This window comes from Canis lupus, chromosome 1 (assembly GCF_003254725.2).
Source record: "Canis lupus dingo isolate Sandy chromosome 1, ASM325472v2, whole genome shotgun sequence".
Taxonomy (NCBI): Eukaryota; Metazoa; Chordata; class Mammalia; order Carnivora; family Canidae; genus Canis; species Canis lupus.
Window position 1 is genome coordinate 70,708,567 of NC_064243.1, and position 17,673 is coordinate 70,726,239.

Genomic DNA, 17,673 nt, shown 5'->3' on the forward strand with positions numbered 1-17,673 from the left:
GAGCAGCGGCACCCAGGGTCTCCTGAGATTCCTAGTCCCTGAGAGGACTTTCCTTCTCTTTTCTTTTCTTTTCTTTTTTCTTTTCTTTTCTTTTCTTTTCTTTTCTTTTCTTTTCTTTTCTTTTCTTTTTTTCTTTCTTTTCTTTTCTTCTTTCTTTTCTTATTTTTCTTAGATTTTATTTATTTATTCATGAGAGATGCAGAGAGAGAAAAAGGCAGAGACATAGACAGAGGGAGAAGCAAGTTCCCTATGGGGAGCCCGATGCGGGACTCGACCCATGATCCTGGGATCATGCCCTGAGTCAAAGGCTCAATGGCTGAGGCACCTGGGTGCCCCTGAGGGGGTGTTTCTGTGCAGCCTCCTTGGTGGGGCCTCTGTAGAAATGCTGTTCACATGCACACGCACTGGCGGCACAGACTGGGCCATCTTAGGGTTAACTTTTCCAAAAATGTCCATGTCTTCGTTTTCTCATTCCCTAATACCTCTATCTATATATTCACTCTTTAATATATATTGAGTACATTTAAAATATATGGAAAGATGCCATGGCTAGGCAGGCACCATGGGAATATAATGTGTAGGACAGAGGTCCTTTATTCTAGGAGCTTATTAGGCAAATTAGAGAAGATGCCCCTCTTTCTTTTCCTTGAAATGGCTCAACGTGGAAGAGATTGCTAGTTTCTGAAATACTCATTCTCATCTTGCCAGTGGGATACAATTCGAAGTAGAGGTGGATCCCTTTAAAAAAAAAGATGTGTCCTCCTGTCCTGTCCCCCTTCCTGGTGGTGGTGAGCCGGGCTGCTGCAGGTGCATGGCGGAGCGACGGTGGAGGAGGCATGGGGGCCCCACTGTGGGGCTGCCCTCAGGGGTAACCCACTGGGACAGCTCTTGCAAGAGAAATACACTTGTATCTTGTTTAAGTCATTGTTGTTTTGGTCTCTGTTCCAGGAGTGGAACCTGTTTCTATTTATGATGGGAAGTCAGCGTGAGCAGGACTACAGCAGGTGGGCTGTATAGAGAAGCTGCACTCTACTCAGGTTTCGCTGTTAGAATTTCAGCAAAGGAGAAGAAAGTCGAGGTCACCTCAGATGGTTCAAAGAATGATGCCTGTTCGGGGGCGGCAGGGAAGCCTGGCCAGCTGGATGGAAGGGGGCACAGAAGGAAAGCCTGGGTGCATGGGGTGTGGACAGGATTGGGAAAACCTGGAATTCCCAGCGCAGAATTTCAAAACTTATCCTAGAAGCAACAGGAAACCCTGGAGCTTTGGAAGCAAATTGGAAAGAAACTCTGGAGCTGGCAATTTTACCAGTGGAAGGAGACTAACTAGAGACAGTCCAGGGGTTTTCCAACTGTGTTCCACAGAAACCTTGGGGAACCTTCTAGGACACCAGCAAGGGATGGGAAAAGGCAGAAATCCTTGCTTCTCCTCCTCATTTGACCCAAGGACCTCCATTTTATCTGTTTAGTGTAGATTTGTGGCTTCTATGCAAGATTTTACTTGAAGAAAGAGCTTCTGGGGTGAAACATGTTGAAAGCTACAAGAATGCAGGTGGTCTGGGAAATCAGCAAACCCACCAGAGGTCTGCATTCACTGCAGTGAGCTTTGTGTTTAGATGTTCTGTCTTCTGAGTTTAGAAGCTCTAGAATCACCGTCTGCAAGCACATGGGCTCCCCTGCCCCTAAGCTGATGATTTTAAGCCTCAGTTTCCTGATCTGTAAAATTGTAACAGGAGGGTCCCTTCCTAAGAGATGTGGTGAAGCACATAAAATGGTGCTTTGCACATATTACATAGTAATTGGGACTGATATTGTTGTTGTTATTCTTACTGTTTTTTCTCTCCCAGTATGTCTTCTTCTCTGACTTCTTTCTTAGATATGTCCCTGGATTTCTTCTAATTCTTGCCTTGGAAACAGACTTTAATGGTTCTGTGTAGGTGGGGTCTCAGATCAAACAGTGTAGACTTTAGCTAAGAACCACAAAAAAGATATATTCTAAAAACCCCATTAGGAACAAGAAGACAAAAAAAAAAGAATCATCTTTGGAGTGCAGGTTTTGTAAGGGTGACATGGGACAGGAAGTGGGATCACTCATCTCTGGTTTCATGCTTCTGTTTGTCTCCCCTCTCCTTCTCTCTTTATCCTGGACATATCAGTAAGGTCCTTTCTCTGCCTGCAGGCATGCTCGAGCCCTGCGGATATAAACCAGGAACCCCCCCTCCCCCCTGTGCCCCACAGTGAAGATTCTCATGTTGAAAGGTGTTTTCCCATTTACAACACAGTCACCAGCTTGATGGTGTTCTTCTGGGAGAGTCCTGCACCAGAAGATATGCAAGAACCTTTTATTCAGAGCTCCTATTGAGGTGACTCACTGGTGAGACCATCTTCTCCTGCCACTGCTAACAACAGGGTAGGGTAGGGTAAGGGAGAAATTAGACCATGTATCAAGAGATGGTTACTGCAATAACCATTTTCATCCAGAAATGTATATCAACATACTTAGCACTTAAAGCCTTAAACATGCTGTGAAAACAAGGTTTAGTTCCCAGGGGAAAAAAAGAACTGTTGCTTCTATTTTCTATTCATGACAATGTGTGACCCTGAAGTGGTGAGTCAGAGTTCAATATAGCTTAACCTTTAAAGCTTCACTAAGCAGTGGGCTCAGAGGTTAACATGGCACAGGTACCAATGTCTGTGCTGTCTCCCTGGGGTTGGTCTTGTTGGAAAAGCCACATTCACTGAAGTGTTTTCTATCAACAGCTTAGTCATTAGAGAAGTTGCTCTAAGCAGAAGGGGAACTGATTCGCTGTGGCCAAGAAATGTCTCTGCATCTGTCTCTTCACATCTGAGTTGCATTTTTCCCCCAGAAGAAACCACAAAAAATACCAACTACAACTGCACCAAAGGCTCCTGAGGCAGATGCCGTGAGTGGTTGGGGAGGCAGGGCTGTCGTGGAGTTGTGGTTGAATCACCTCCAGGACCAGTAGGAGGTCACCAGACTTCTTTCCTTAGAGACATTTACTTCTCTTCAACTCCATTGTAAGAAGTGTTGCCAGGGTGAGATGAACTCAATTTGCTCCTGGCCTGTTGCTTTACTTTTTTTTTTCCTCTGCTGTTTGGAAGTGTGGATGGTCTGGGCTGTGCTAACTGTGTGGAGCAAAGACCTCACCTGTTGTTGTTTGTGGATTTTCATGAAAACCAGGATGTGTGTCAGAGAACCACCCCTGTATGCAGTCTTCTGAAGCAAAGGGGTCAAGGAATCCAGGAGGGAAAACCTGGCCTGAGGAAAATATTCACATCCTCTGACAATGTTGAGCTACAAGCGCATTCAGCCAATTCCAAACATCTATTAAGCACTTTTGTACCAGAGCACCACTAAATGTTAGACAGGGTACCAGCAATGGAGAGAAGACAGAGAGAAAGCCAGGTGGACTCTGATTCCTGAAGCAGGAAACTGAAGAAGACCACTGCTATGGTTGGTGGTAATGAAAGTCAGATTTTCCAGTTTGGGGAATTCTTTGAAATGTTCCTGTGGGACCAGCCCTTGCTGGTAGCATCCTAAGCTAATGGAAAAGCTGTATTTTCTCTCTTCCTTAGTTTCAACTTCAAATCTCTGAGCTTTGCTGTGCCTATTTGTACATTTGTAGGACCACATGAAGGCTCCCACATGGAGCAGGGCCTAGACTTCCACCTGCTGTGGTCAGCAAGCCATGCCCTCTGGGTGGGGGGTTTTGGCTGCCCAAGGGGCATGCTTTTTCTCTCATCCTCACAATGTATCCCACAGGTTTATGGCTGTGAATTTGATCCACTGAAGCTTCCTGCTACACCAGCTACCTAAAGATCCTGGACCAGGAGATTAAGAAGCAAATGACGTCTCCTTCGTGTTACCTGACACAGGAAACCCTAGTGGAGACCCAAAGGTATTCCTGAGCTTTTTCAAAAGCCTGGTCAAGAACATATGTGCACACTTCTCACCCCACTTCCCTCTATCTGACTTTTAGCTCTGTTCTTTCTTTGGAAGAACAGTGGTGTTTTTATTTGGGAGGAAACTATGATAAATGCCAGAATGTTCAATATCTTATAAAAATTGAAGCTGTCCATTATTGAGGCATGAGGCGTGATACTCACTTCTCGATATGGACATTTCCCTCTCGCTCTTGCAGCTTGCGGTGCCCGGTATCACTGCCCCACACATGGCCTTAGTCTACCTACCCAACCACTCCTGCTGCTCTCTTCAGGAGTCACTGCATTTCTGAAGAGTTGGAGGTTCCAGAAAGAATCAGGGCTGAACTCCCCATCAGGCAACTGCTGAGGGACAATACCCAGCCTGGCTCTGAGGGCTGGGCATGCCTGCAACCATGAAGAGAAGTCTCTGTTTTTCGAAAAGTGAATGGAAGTAGCTCCTGTGTTGGTGAAGCTGACATTGCAGGTGTCGGGGGAAGAACAAACTGTGTTATTTAAACTTCCATCTATTTCTTGAGAAAAACAGAAGCCTACATTAAACACCGCAAACAAAAAGAGAAACAGGGCTTTCCTATGGGCGTGGCCCCCAGACCCAAGACAAAAATGAGCTTGATCCTCTTTCGCACAATTAGCATTGGCACAAATTTCAAAGGCATTCCTGTCTTTGGGGCTGATGCTTGGCTGCTCTCAGCTTGCCTCTGGCATTTGAATCCTGCCCTTGTTAAGAGAAGCTAAGGAAGCAGGGACCCAAAGAACCCACCTTTGCCTTCTCTTGTGCATCTACGTGTGCCCTCTGCTCCTCGCACACACACGAACCCTCTTTTTTCTTTCTTTCTTCTTTCTTTTTCTTTTCTTTTCTTTTCTTTTCTTTTCTTTTCTTTTCTTTTCTTTTCTTTTCTTTTCTTTTCTTTTCTTTTCTTTTCTTTTCAAGATTCTATTTATTTATTCATGAGAGATACACAGAGAGAGAGGCCAGAAATATAGGCAGAGGGAGAAGCAGATTCCACGCAGGGAGCCGAAAGCGGGACTGGATCCCAGGACTCCAGGATTATGCCCTGGGCCGAAGGCAGGTGCTAAACCACTGGGCCACCCAGGAGAACCCTTTTAGTGTTCAGAAGCATTGAGGAAGGACGGAGTCATCAACACCTGACACTTCCAGAGCCAAACATTCCAGCAGACGCTGCCTAGCTGGGCTGTCAAAAGTGTCATGATTTGGCCATTTTTGGAAAAGCAAATGGACTATTCTTGAGCCTTGCTTTCAGTGATTAATAAGCGTACTGTATACATTGGTCTGTACACACATGTATATGTGCATACACCTGCACCTGGGCACGCAAGCCCACACTTGCTGCTGACTCAGAATTCTCGTCAGTTGCACTTTCTCCTGTAACAGGAGTGATCATTGTGATGGGAAATGCAAAATTAAGCTCTGAAGTGATTTCCTTAGAAATCAGTAAGAAGGGTTTACTGGAACTTTTTTTTATTTTTTTAAGATGAAAAGTTTGTTTTCCCTTAAGGATTTGCTCCAAAAAAAGCAGCTCTCACCATATGTTTTCCTGGAGGGGGGAAGGGGACAGAATGTACAAGCTCCATGCTGACTAAATATTGCAGCCCTGGATTCCGCTGGCCTAGTCACCAGAATCCTGGGATCGCCTCTCGGTAGCCTGTCAGGTTGAAGGCTACCTAGAAAGGTCGTGGGCAAACTTGGTGCCCCAGGTGTATTGGAGTGCCCAGTAGCTCAATCTATGATTAGTAAATGCATTTTTTACTCCCAGGATAAGTGAGGAGAGGATCAATCTATAAATTTTTTTTTAGATTTTCTGAGCTGGAATTTCATAGACTTTTAAAGGAAGGTGTTGATGAACCTTTAATCCTGACCTGAACATGGTGGTGGCTTGGCCCAGTGGAACCCATACTGGATAGAAAGCCATAATGTCAAAGAATCAGGACTCAATGTAATTGTCAGAGTTTCCTGGACCCACTCTTGTCCTATAGGTAGCATTATCACTAAACTTATTTGGTCAGGCCTTGCCTGCTACACTGGTAAGTCCCCACTGGGATTATCATCAATTCATTTTTTTTCATTCACTCATTCAACAAACATTTATAAAGTGCTGACTCTATGCCGTCCTTCCTCTGATCTCTGGGGATATAATAACTAACCAAGTGCCTAAATCCCTGCCTTCATGGGGCTTACATCACACTTACATTGGGGGGTGGTGAAGGGAGTTCAGAAAATGTGAGGCTAGAAAAGAAATAAAACAAAGAAGTCAAGTATATAGTAGGTTAAATGGTGAAAGTATTATTTGAACAATATTAACCTGTAACTTATATTTGCATGAGACTTCATGATTTTCATGGGCCAGGACATGTGTATTCTATGTGCTTGTCACAAGAATAAATGGCCTGGAATATTAAGGCAATTCCTCAGGGTCACATGATTCACAATGATTTTTCTGGAATGGGAATGCAAATCATCAGGTGCTGGGTGTCCTTCCTTGTTCTCTAACTTAAGAAATGAGCACAGCAACTCGACCACCGGTCTCTTTTTGGTGCTCAGTGGGGACTGGACAGGAACTGCTCACTCTACTCCCATGGAAGACAGGGAATTCTGGTGTAGAGCTGGCGAGGCAACCCATTCTGCGGTTTGAATACCATGGTCATTCAATAATGACCATGGGCCCGTGAGGACTAGACAAAAATCATCATAGGAGGATGGCATTGGAGGGACACCAACCCAGGAAGCCAGGTCTGTCCCTCAAGTCCTACTGGGGAGGAAGCAAATAATTGTACTCCTTCAGACATTTTCAAGTGGGAACATGAAAATACAGACCGGCCAGGCTCTGCCCACATCATCACTGTGACACAAAGCTGAAAGCCAGAGGATGTTGAGAGACAAACAAATGACCTAGTGTTTACTTTTGTAATATGTTGTGATTCCTTGTACCAGGAAATCTAATTCCCCTTTTATTCCCTTACCACCCCACCTGTTCTTCCTTGCTGTAAAACAGGGAGCAAAGGAGAACCAGATGTTCTATAATAGTCATCAAAATAATTAATTATTTTCAGTAGCTTTCTTTGAACTTAAGTTGGAGAAAACCATGGACTTTTCATTATTGAGGGGAGGGGGAGTCAAGAGGAAACATTAGTATTTGTGGCTGATCTCAGTGCACCATATGGTACAGGAAATAAAAGAGTAGAAGTTTTGGAATCAGGCAGAACTGGATGTGAATCCCAGATTGGTGACTCCACTAGCCTTGGACCCAAGACCAGTTTTTTTTTTTTAAAGATTTTATTTATTTATTCATGAGACACACAGAGAGAGAGAGAGAGAGAGAGAGGCAGAGACAGAGGCAGAGGGAGAAGCAGGCTCCATGCAGGGAGCGTGACATGGGACTCGATCCTGGGTCTCCAGGATCATGCCCTGGGCCAAAGGCGGCTCTAAACCACTGAGCCACCCAGGTTGCCCCCAGTACCAGTTTTTAAGCCTCAGTTTCCTTATTGACAAGATAGAGATGCTGTCTACCTGGAAGATTGTTTCAAAGAGTGAGTGGGATCACAGGATATCCATGACACATGGCAGTGGCTCACTAAGGATTACAGTGTTATGGTTATATCATAGGTGACTTCATGCTTTGCAAATTCAACTATTCCTCCTTGGCAGGGAGAGAGTGCGAAAGCAGACCAAGTTAAAAATGTGTGTAGTTGCAGAATGTTTAAATATCTTGTTCAAACAAGGCAGATTGAGTGTGTTCACTCTTCCATTCAGTGAATCTGTATATGGGGAATAAGCACCTGCTGTTCCTTCACAGACTACAGTTCCTTCATGCTCTCAACGTGCAAACACTTTTCCAGGCCACGTGTGACTCTTGGTTTTAAAGCTATATATATCTCATACCTCATGTGCCCCAACTGCCATCCAACCATGTCGTCAGAGGCTCAGATAAAGAAACAGTGATGGATGGTTGTTTTGGTGCGATGTAATTGTTGTTTGTTCTGAAACCAAAGAAATGTGAAATAATAAAAAGAAGATACAATGTTTTCCTATCGTGTTAGTAAAGGTCTTTGAAAAGAATCATAATGCCCAGGGTCTTCCAAGACATTACTGATGGTGTAAATGGATTTTTCTGGAGGACACAATAATAGGTATAAAAAAAAGCATAAAAATGTTCAGATCTTTTTGTTGTTGTTGTTGTTCTTTTTTTTGTTGTTCAGATCTTTTGATGCCATAATTCTACTTCTAGAAATTTTTTTGAAGGGGATAACTGGATTTAACTGCATAGTGATTTAAAAAGTTCATCACAAAGTAATTTATAAAACCAAATTATTGCAAACAACTTCACTGCTCCACAATATAGGGTTGGCTAACCGAATCATTCATTCAGCAGACACTGCTGAGCACCCCTCATGGCCCTGGCCCTGGTCCATTCTGGGTCTTCAGGATACTTTCCTCAGACATACACTCTAAATACATAGTTTGACCCAATGTTGAATACACATATTTATAAACTGATATTCTGTGAGAGCCACATATTGCCATCTTAGAACTTTGTGCTCCATGGGTACTTCTGAAATTTTACTTAAAAACTTACCTAACACATCAATGTTCACTAAGGAATTCCAATAGCTAACTTTAAAAAAAAAAGAGATCTTTTAAAATATATTTTAGAGAGAGTGAGAGCAAGAGTGCACAAACAAGTGAAAGGAAGAGCAGAAGAGGGAGAGGGAGAGAGAATCGGAAGCCGATTCTGTGCTCAGTGTGGAGTCTGACATGTGGCTCTGTCTCATGACCCTGACTGAAATCATGACCTGAGCAGAAACCAAGAATCAGAAGCTTAACTGACTGAGCCACCCAGGCACCCCCCGCCCCAACCCTGTAGTTAACTTTTAAAAGTTTAATAATATAGTGTGGTAACAGTGACATCTTAGCACCATCAACAAACAGAGTGCTCCTGTGACTCTGTGCTCATGGGTATGAGCTAAACAGAAGCCTGTTTCCAACTGAAATCAGCCTGGGGAACGTGGTGAGTTTGGGCAATTTTGTAAGTGTTGGGTCTTGTAGAACCCCCTTGCTAATGCCTAGCGGGGGTTGATGGCAGCATGTTTATGGAGGCTTATCATGTAAGAAATGCTTGTACCGTTAATTAAGATTTCCTTCCTCTAAACAAATGGTTCTCTGGGTGATTTTGTCCCCCAGGAGACACTAGGCAATGTCTAGAGACATTTTTGAGTGTCATAACTGGGGAGAGATATATTACTGACACCTATTGGGTAGAGGCGAGGGATGCTGCTCAACGTCCTACAGTGCACAATACAGCCATCCCCTCACAACAAAAAATTATTAATTCTGAATGTCAATAAGGCAAATGAGAAACCCTGTGTAAACATAACAAGTTAAAGTCAAATCTTTGGTCTTCATGTCCTGGGCCTGGAGATTTTGTCTATGGAGCTGGAGCAGACCCCCAAAATTGAAAATGAATGCGCTGTTTGAAGAGACTTTCTGAATATAACTTCATCTTTCTTTTTCCAAATAAGTCTCAATTTTAATAAGATTATGCACACACATTTATTTGCTACTGAAAATTGAAATAACATACAAAAATTTTTATTACAATTCAAATTTTTGAAAACCAGACAATCTAGTTTATGCACGCTGCCCTAATTGTGCTCCAGCCAAACCTCTCAGTGTTTTCTATATATTCCCTCTGCACAAGTTACTTGGCATCCAATTTTTGATGTTAGGTTTTATCTTAATGACCTCAGGCTTCGAAAATACACAGGCAACACTCAAAACCCATTAGTATTTCTTTGGGTCAAATCAAAAAGTGGAGCTAAAGTATACCGAAGTCTTCAAATGCAAACTACATGGCTTCTTCACACATGACTGTAATCAGGATAGAAAAGACACAAAAAAGACAGAGCTTACATCATAGATTACCAAATATTATACAGTTTGTCCTAACACGGAGCAGCTTTCTCAAGCTGCTACACAATGACCCTAACATTACTAGTAAGAAAAAACAGTACAAGAGTAAGGTTTATGTTTACATCGACTTTGTGTCATAATTCTCCATGCTGGTATCCTCAGAAAGATCTCTGTCATACAGGCAATAATGACAGCTACATCTAGATCTTTTCACCTTGATTCAACATCAATTTCCTTCTACTGTTATTCTTTTTGCAGTGTAGAGTGCTGGTTGAGGTGGCGCTGGTATTTAATAAATGGCACTATCCTTTCCATCCTTTCTTTCCGAGCAGTTAACGATGTCCTTACTCTACCCCTCCTCCTGTTGAGTGTGCGATCCACAGGCCCCTGCGAGGTCTTCTCTCTGCCTGCTGTTTGTAGAAGGGAAGGGAGTTTGATACTAGGGTTGAGAGTCAATTTACTATGGTTCTTTTTTTTTTTTTTTTTTTTTTTTTTACTATGGTTCTTTATTGAAACTTTTGAGATCAGCTGAGCCTCGCTAGGAATTCTCTTCTTGGGACATCTGAGAAGACTCCGGGGCCCAGGTTGGGTAAAGTTTCTTTTGTGAACCCATTGAAAACCTAATCACAGGCTGAAGCTCCTTCTTGATCTTCAGTTTTGTGGAAGGTGGTGCTCAAGACTCAGCTTGCCGCAAAGTAGCATGTAAAGAACTAGATAGCCCAGGAAAAGCAAGAAAAACCCAAACTCCAACAAACCATGGTGAAAGAAAGAACAAGCCTTGGTCATATTTATTTCTAATACTTTTGCATGTACTCGAGGAAAAATTTGTCCTTAAAATGTTCACCCTAAAAATAGAGCCATGGAGCAAGGTAATTGGCTTATAAGACAACACTATCATCTGAATTTCCACCTGCCACTCAGTTTGCCCTTGCATGTGTGCCAAGCCCAATACCTTCTGAGCAGCGGGAATGTAGGAGGACCTTACATCAGGCTGGGGAATGAGACACTTGCCTTCTCAAAGCCCATGAGGTGGTGCACTTCTTTGGCATGGCCCACAAATGAGCTACTTGCTCTGCAAGCAAACTTTGGTTGGACTCGTACTAAATTGGTATTCTCTTCATGGCACAAATTTAAGGCTTTTGGTTGCTCAAGCAGCCTTTGAACATGCAATAGCAGCTATTCCAGTTTATTGGAACATTTTACAAAATCACACAATAAGACAGTTCCACATTCTCTTCTGTGTCATGTGGTTTGTCTGTGAGTGGAAAGGAATGATGGAAGGCCCACTCAGTGGTGGTTGCAGGCAGCAATTCTATGCCATCATAGCTTCCTCAGTATGCAACTGAAAAATGCCAATGACCATGGGATGCTTGTGACTCCTAAATCACTTGTAGCCTTCGCTGTGTTTGTTCTTGTCAGAGGCAATTGCCCAACACTTTTCATGATGGACTTTTCATTTTATAAATATTTCTTCAATAAGATTTGCTCTGCTGGGAAGAATCAGCCTCTTGGCATCAAAATAGATGAAGTACACTAGACTTCAAACTGATGTAGAAAGTACAAAAGTAACACATTTAATAACACCACTAAGCCTTCTGCACATAGCAGAATATGACTCAAGAAAAAAAGCTTCTTAAAATGTGTTTTCTGGGAGTAACTTTGTAGTTTATCACTTGAATAAATCAAATTGCAAAAGTCCTTTGTCTTCATCTACTGATACCAGTCTTCACCAGAGCAACATTTTGACAAGTTTTTGATCAAAATTTTAGTTTCCATAGACCTCAAACAATAAAAATTATCTTTTGAAAGAATTAATACCATCTTTTGTTTTGATGGCTAGTAAAAATATATACTTTGGGTATCTCATTTATCTGCAGTATTTCTTAATTAATTTTTATTCTTTATTATATCTGGATTAACAGTTATTTATCAGGCTGTGTAGGTGATAACACATGATTCTGGATTTGTTTTCCTCCTGAAGGAATTTCAGGGTGAAAAGTATGAATTCTCATAGATAAGAATTCCTAAGTAGGGGACTTTCCTGGAAAGACTCCTGGTCTATGTGGAGTTAAGTAACCAAAAATTCAACATAGTTCTTAAAGTTTGCTTTGTGTGAAATTAGTAATGCTCCTGTGCCAAATAATTCTCCAAATATGAGAATTACAGTATAATCTAGTGGTTATCTTTATCCTTATATTGTTGAAAGTTTTATTGATGTATATGTGCTTTAAAAAGATACAACTTTTTGAGCTACTTAGCTTTACATGCTCTTTTAACATTTGTATTAACCATTTGTCTGTGTCCCCATTTAATCATTGGAAAGTTACTGATAATTGTTTTCCATGTGAAGTTAATATTTTTCATGATCTATATTATTTATCTCATCATTTTACTTATTTATGTATCAGCTAGCTGATAGAATTTTATAAAAATTCTATATTATTTGTTTAAATAAAACAGATAAGGAGATTTTGCCTCATGTTATATCCAGAATGCTTACCTAGACCTTAAGGTAAATAATAAGATATTAATAATTAGTTCATGATGTCTTGCTTTATTCATATTACTATTGTTCCCTTGATTAGATATGATGAAAATCTATAGGTTCTCACAATCATTGGTCGTACACAAGTTTCGGGATACCAGAAATGATGTTGAAGTCAGCATTCAGCTCTTTGACCTTCCAAAGGCTGATGCCAAGTCTGAAGTAGATTTTGGCAAAAATTCAAGGTTGAATTCAAATATAGGAGCATTCTTACATTTAGTGGAAACTATTGTATATGTATAGTTATATATGCATACACAGATATATAATACACACATATTTATCTATTACTATAATATTTTAAAGATTATTTAGGAATATGAAAATATGCCTACATGTTATTCATTAACAGTAGGCTGCAGAAACAGTGTTAAAGAATCATCTCAAATGAAAAATTAACTAGTATCTTTTGGATTACTTTGTATTTGTAGATGTACCAAGGAAAAATGGAAGTATCTCCCTTCTTCCTCTTAAGGAGGCCCTGCCACTAAGGGGGTATTTAAAATTGAACAGCCTTTAAAAAATGTTTCAAGGACCACCTGGATCTCTGTTGAAAAGAGTTTAGTCCCCTGAAGAGAGGCATAGCTTTTGTACTTCCAAGGTGGAGAGGGACAGGGTGCCCAGATAAGAAGGTGGGTTGGCAGATACTTCAGGACATTGTGAAGGGATGGAAGCTTTGCTCTCAGGTGTGGTCCCAGGTGACTGGCTTCATGAGTGCCTGTGGAGCTGGGTCACTAAGCTGTGGCTTTGGAATGATAGCAAGGGTCTTTGTGACTCAGCAAGTAGTTAGCAGGAAGGACCGCTATGAAGGGCAACCTGATGCCATCTGGGGTAATGGTGCCTACCAATGGTGAAGAATTGCTGTCTGGTGGCAGCAGCACCATTAACTGGTGGTGCATAATGTCAGCAGTGACCACCCCCACCCCCAGCAAGGACCATACCTGCCTCTTTCCCCAAGCAGAGTAGTACAGGTCCTTAGTTGGTCTAATATAAGACATAGAATGGAGCCCCCAAATGACTGACATTAGCCTTCTCACTAAGCTCAGCCAGATTAGGATTTGATTTAGAAAAAGAAACATGATGTCTCTAGTACTCAAATGTCATGGAACAGTTGGGTTCCACCCGACAAGTGAACACATGGATATGTATCCACAGAAACAAAACCATGCTAGATATTCATCAGTGTAGTAAAACTTGTTTCTGTGGGCTGAGGGATCAGAGGAGATTTTAATTTTTAAAATTGTCATACTTGATATCTCTCTTCAAATCTCTAGAATGTATTTCTATTAATTTTACAATCAGGAAAAAAATTCTAACAAGACAGTTGATGACTTAAAGAAAATCTACAGTAATCAGGAAATTCAGAATGGTGAGAATTATGTCTTATTGTCTATTGAACTTCTTTGTGCCAAGGTAAAACAGTGGCTGCTATTTTTTTTTTAAGGCTTTTTATGAGCCAGGTATTGTCCTAAGCATTTCACCTTAATTAACTTAATCTGCACGTCAATAGATGGGTACTATCATGATCCTCCTTTTAAAGATGATGAAAAATTATAAAGCATCATTGAAAGATATAAAATAGGATTTGAACAAATGGAGAGACGTACAGAGATTTAAAGAAAGAAATGAATTGGATCTGAAGAAATGGACAGACATGCAAAGATCTTAACAGTGTAAAGGTTGACAGGCTTTTTCTGTCAAGAGCCAGACAGAAATAAATATTTTATTCTTTTATTTTTTTTAAAGATTTATTTATTTATTTATTTATTGAGAGAGAGAGAGAGAGAGAGAGAGAGACAGGCAGAGACACAGACAGAGGGAGAAGTAGGCTCCATGCAGGGAGCACGACTGGGACTCGATCCCGGGTCTCCAGGACCATAGCCCGGGCTGCAGGCAGCACTAAACCGTTGCACCACCCGGGCTGCCCCAGAAATAAATATTTTAGGTTATTTGGCCATACAACTGTCACAAATACACAACTCTGCCATTGTGGTGCAAAAACAGTTATAGGCAATATGTAAATGAATGAGAGTGTCTGGGGCCAATAAAATGCTATTTAGGAACACTGGTGATGAGCTGAAGTTGGCCCACACGCCATAGTTTGCTTGGAGGAGCACAAGAATGTAAACACAGAGCTTTCTTAATTAGTACCTAATTTGATGCAACTCTAATCAGGAATTTAGGATAATGTTTTTAACCTCTAGGAGGTTTTTTAAAGCAAGACAGGAAACCAAAATGTCTTAAGGGAAAATAGGACAAACCTGCTACATAAAAAGTTAATATTTTTATGTGGCCAAATACAATACAAAAATATTAACATAGAGATGATGGGACTAGAGAAAATATTTGACACATATGAGAGAGCACTAATATTTCTAACATTGAGAATCTCTTACAAATTATTGAGCAAAAAAGAAAGAGAAAGAAAGAAAAAAAAGGAAGGAGGGAAAGTGCACAATTCACTGAAGTTGAAATGAAAATGAATGTCAAACATTTGAAAAACTGCCCAACATCACCAGTATTTGAAGGAATGTTATATAACAATAAAGAGATCCAATGGTTTGCTAATCAGGTTGGCAAAAAATAAAAATAATGATAATAATCAGTGCCAGTGAAGATGTGGGGAGACTTATCTCTCATGCCTTGCGATGCTAGCAGGGTCTGAACTGGCAAACACTTTGGGAAAATAACCTGGTGGTAGCTGTTAAAAGGAAAAAGGCAAATTAAAAGTGATAAATTATCTAATCAAAGAGGTAAAAGATCTATACTCCAAAAACTATAGAACACTTATGAAAGAAATTGAAGAAGACACAAAGAAGTGGAAAAACATTCTACGCTCATGAATTGGAAGAACAAACACTGCTAAAATGTCTAAGCTACCTAGAGCAATTTACATGTTCAGTGCAACCCCTACCAAATACCATTAGCATTTTTATAGAGCTGGAACAAACAGTCCTAAAATTTGTATGGAACCAGAAAAGACTATGAATAGTCAAAGGAATGTTGAAAAAGAAAACCACTGCCGGGAGCATCACAATGCTGGATTTCAAGCTGTATTACAAAGCTGTGATCATCAAACAGTGTGGTACTGGCACAAAAACAGATCCATAGATCAATGGAACAGAATAGAGAACCCAGAAACTCTATGGTCAACTAATCTTCAACAAGGCAGGAAAGAATATCCACTGGAAAAAGGACAGTCTCTTCAACAAACGGTGTTGCGAGAATTGGACAGCCACGTGCAGAAGAATGAAACTCGACCATTCTCTTACACTAGACACAAAGATATATTCAAAATGGATGAAAGACCTAAATGTGAGGTAGGAATCCATCAAAATCTTAGAGGAGAACATAGGCAGCAATCTTTGTGACCCTGGCCACAGCAACTTCTTGCTAGACATGTCTCCAGAGACAAGGGAAACAAAAGCAAAAATGAACTATTGGGACTTCAGCAAGATAAAAAGCTTCTCACAGCAGAGGAAACAGTCAACAAAACTAAAAGGTAACCTACAGAATGGGAGGAGATATTTGCAAATGACATATCAGATAAAGGGCTAGAATCCAAGATCTATAAAGAACTTATCAAACTCGACACCCAATAAACAAAAAATTCAATGAAGAAATGGGCAGAAAACATAAACAGACATTTCTTCAAAGAAGATAGACAAGTGGCTAACAGACGCACGATGAAATATTCAACGGAGGGATCCCTGGGTGGCGCAGCGGTTTAGCGCCTGCCTTTGGCCCAGGGCGCGATCCTGGAGACTCAGGATCGAATCCCACGTCGGGCTCCCGGTGCATGGAGCCTGCTTCTCCCTCTGCCTGTGTCTCTGCCTCTTTCTCTCACTGTGTGCCTATCATAAATAAATAATAAAAAAATTAAAAAAAAAAAAAGAAATGTTCAATGGCACTCGGCATCAGGGAAAGACGTATCAAAACCACAATGAGATACCACCTCACACTGATCAGAATGGCTAAAATGAACAACTCAGGAAATAACATACGTCTCGAGGATGCGGAGAAAGGGGAACTCTTTTACACTGTTGGTGGTAATGCAAACTGGTGTAGCCACTCTGGAAAACAGTGTAGAGAGTGCTCAAAAAGTTAAAAAAAAAAAAAAAAAAAGTTAAAAATAAAACTACAACCCAGCAATTTGCACTACTAGGCATTTATCCAAAGGATGCAAACATAGTGATTCAAAAGGGCACATACATCCCAATGTTTATAGCAGCAATGTCCACAATAGCCAAACTATGGAAAGAGCCCAGATGTCCATTGACAGATGAATGGATAAAGAAGTGGTCTATGTATACATAATGGAATACTATTCAGCCATCAGAAAGAATGAAATCTTGGGATGCCTGGGTGGCTCAGCAGTTGAGTGTCTGCCTTTGGCTCAGGGCATGATCCCAGCATCTGAGATCAAGCCCCACATCGGGCTCCTTGCTGGGAGCCTGCTTCTTCCTCTGCCTGTGTCTCTGCCTCTCTTTCTGTGTCTCTCATGAATAAATAAATAAATAAAATCTTTAAAAAAAAAAAGAATGAAATCTTGCCATTTGCATCGATGTGGATGGAAGAAGAGTGTATGATGCTAAGCAAAATAAGTCAGTCAGAGAAAGACAAATACCATATGATTTCACTTATATGTGGAATTTAAGAAACAAAACAGATGAACATAGGGGAAGGGAAGGAAAAGTAAAATAAGATGAAGACAGAAAGGGAGGCAAACCATAAGAAACTCTTAACTACAGAGAACAAACTCAACATTGTTGGAGGGATGTGGTTGGGGGGATGGGGTAACTGGGTGATGGGCATTGTGGAGGGTATGTGATTTAATGAGCCCTGGGTGTTATATGCAACTGATGAATCACTAAATTCTATCCCTGAGACTAATAATATATGTTAACTAAATTGTATTTAAATTTTAAAAAATGATAAATTATCTTAAAATTAAGGAAAGAAAAACTTCCTGTCAAAACCTAAGAGTTATGGTCAGATCTCTATACTGAGGAAAATTTATAGTCTTTAAATGATGTGAGTATATTTCAAAAGGACCTTTTGTTCCACAGTTAGGATTGTTTATCTCTTTGTAGCTTCAGGAGGATGGCTGCTTCTTTATTTTGGTCAAAATGGGGCTTTCCTCTCAGATCTGGGGACACTCTCTTCAGTTTTCCTTTGCTTGTCTCTCATGCCCATTTTGGGACTTACTACATTTTGTGGCATGTGGTTCTAGTCTGACATA

The 17,673-nt window shown here is 40.9% G+C and overlaps 1 long non-coding RNA gene across 2 annotated transcripts in view; it reads left to right on the forward strand.

The window, feature by feature from the left end:
- Nucleotides 1-17,673, forward strand: part of LOC112644592 (uncharacterized) — a 29,185-nt gene that overhangs the window by 2,763 nt on the left and 8,749 nt on the right. Inside the window, exons 2-3 of one of the 2 annotated variants that reach the window (XR_004810071.2) lie at nucleotides 3,782-3,917; nucleotides 4,161-4,770. This is a non-coding gene — a long non-coding RNA (uncharacterized LOC112644592). Of the gene's footprint in view, nucleotides 1-3,781; nucleotides 3,918-4,160; nucleotides 4,771-17,673 lie in introns of those variants that run through there. The other variant, XR_007413735.1, reaches the window with a different exon arrangement.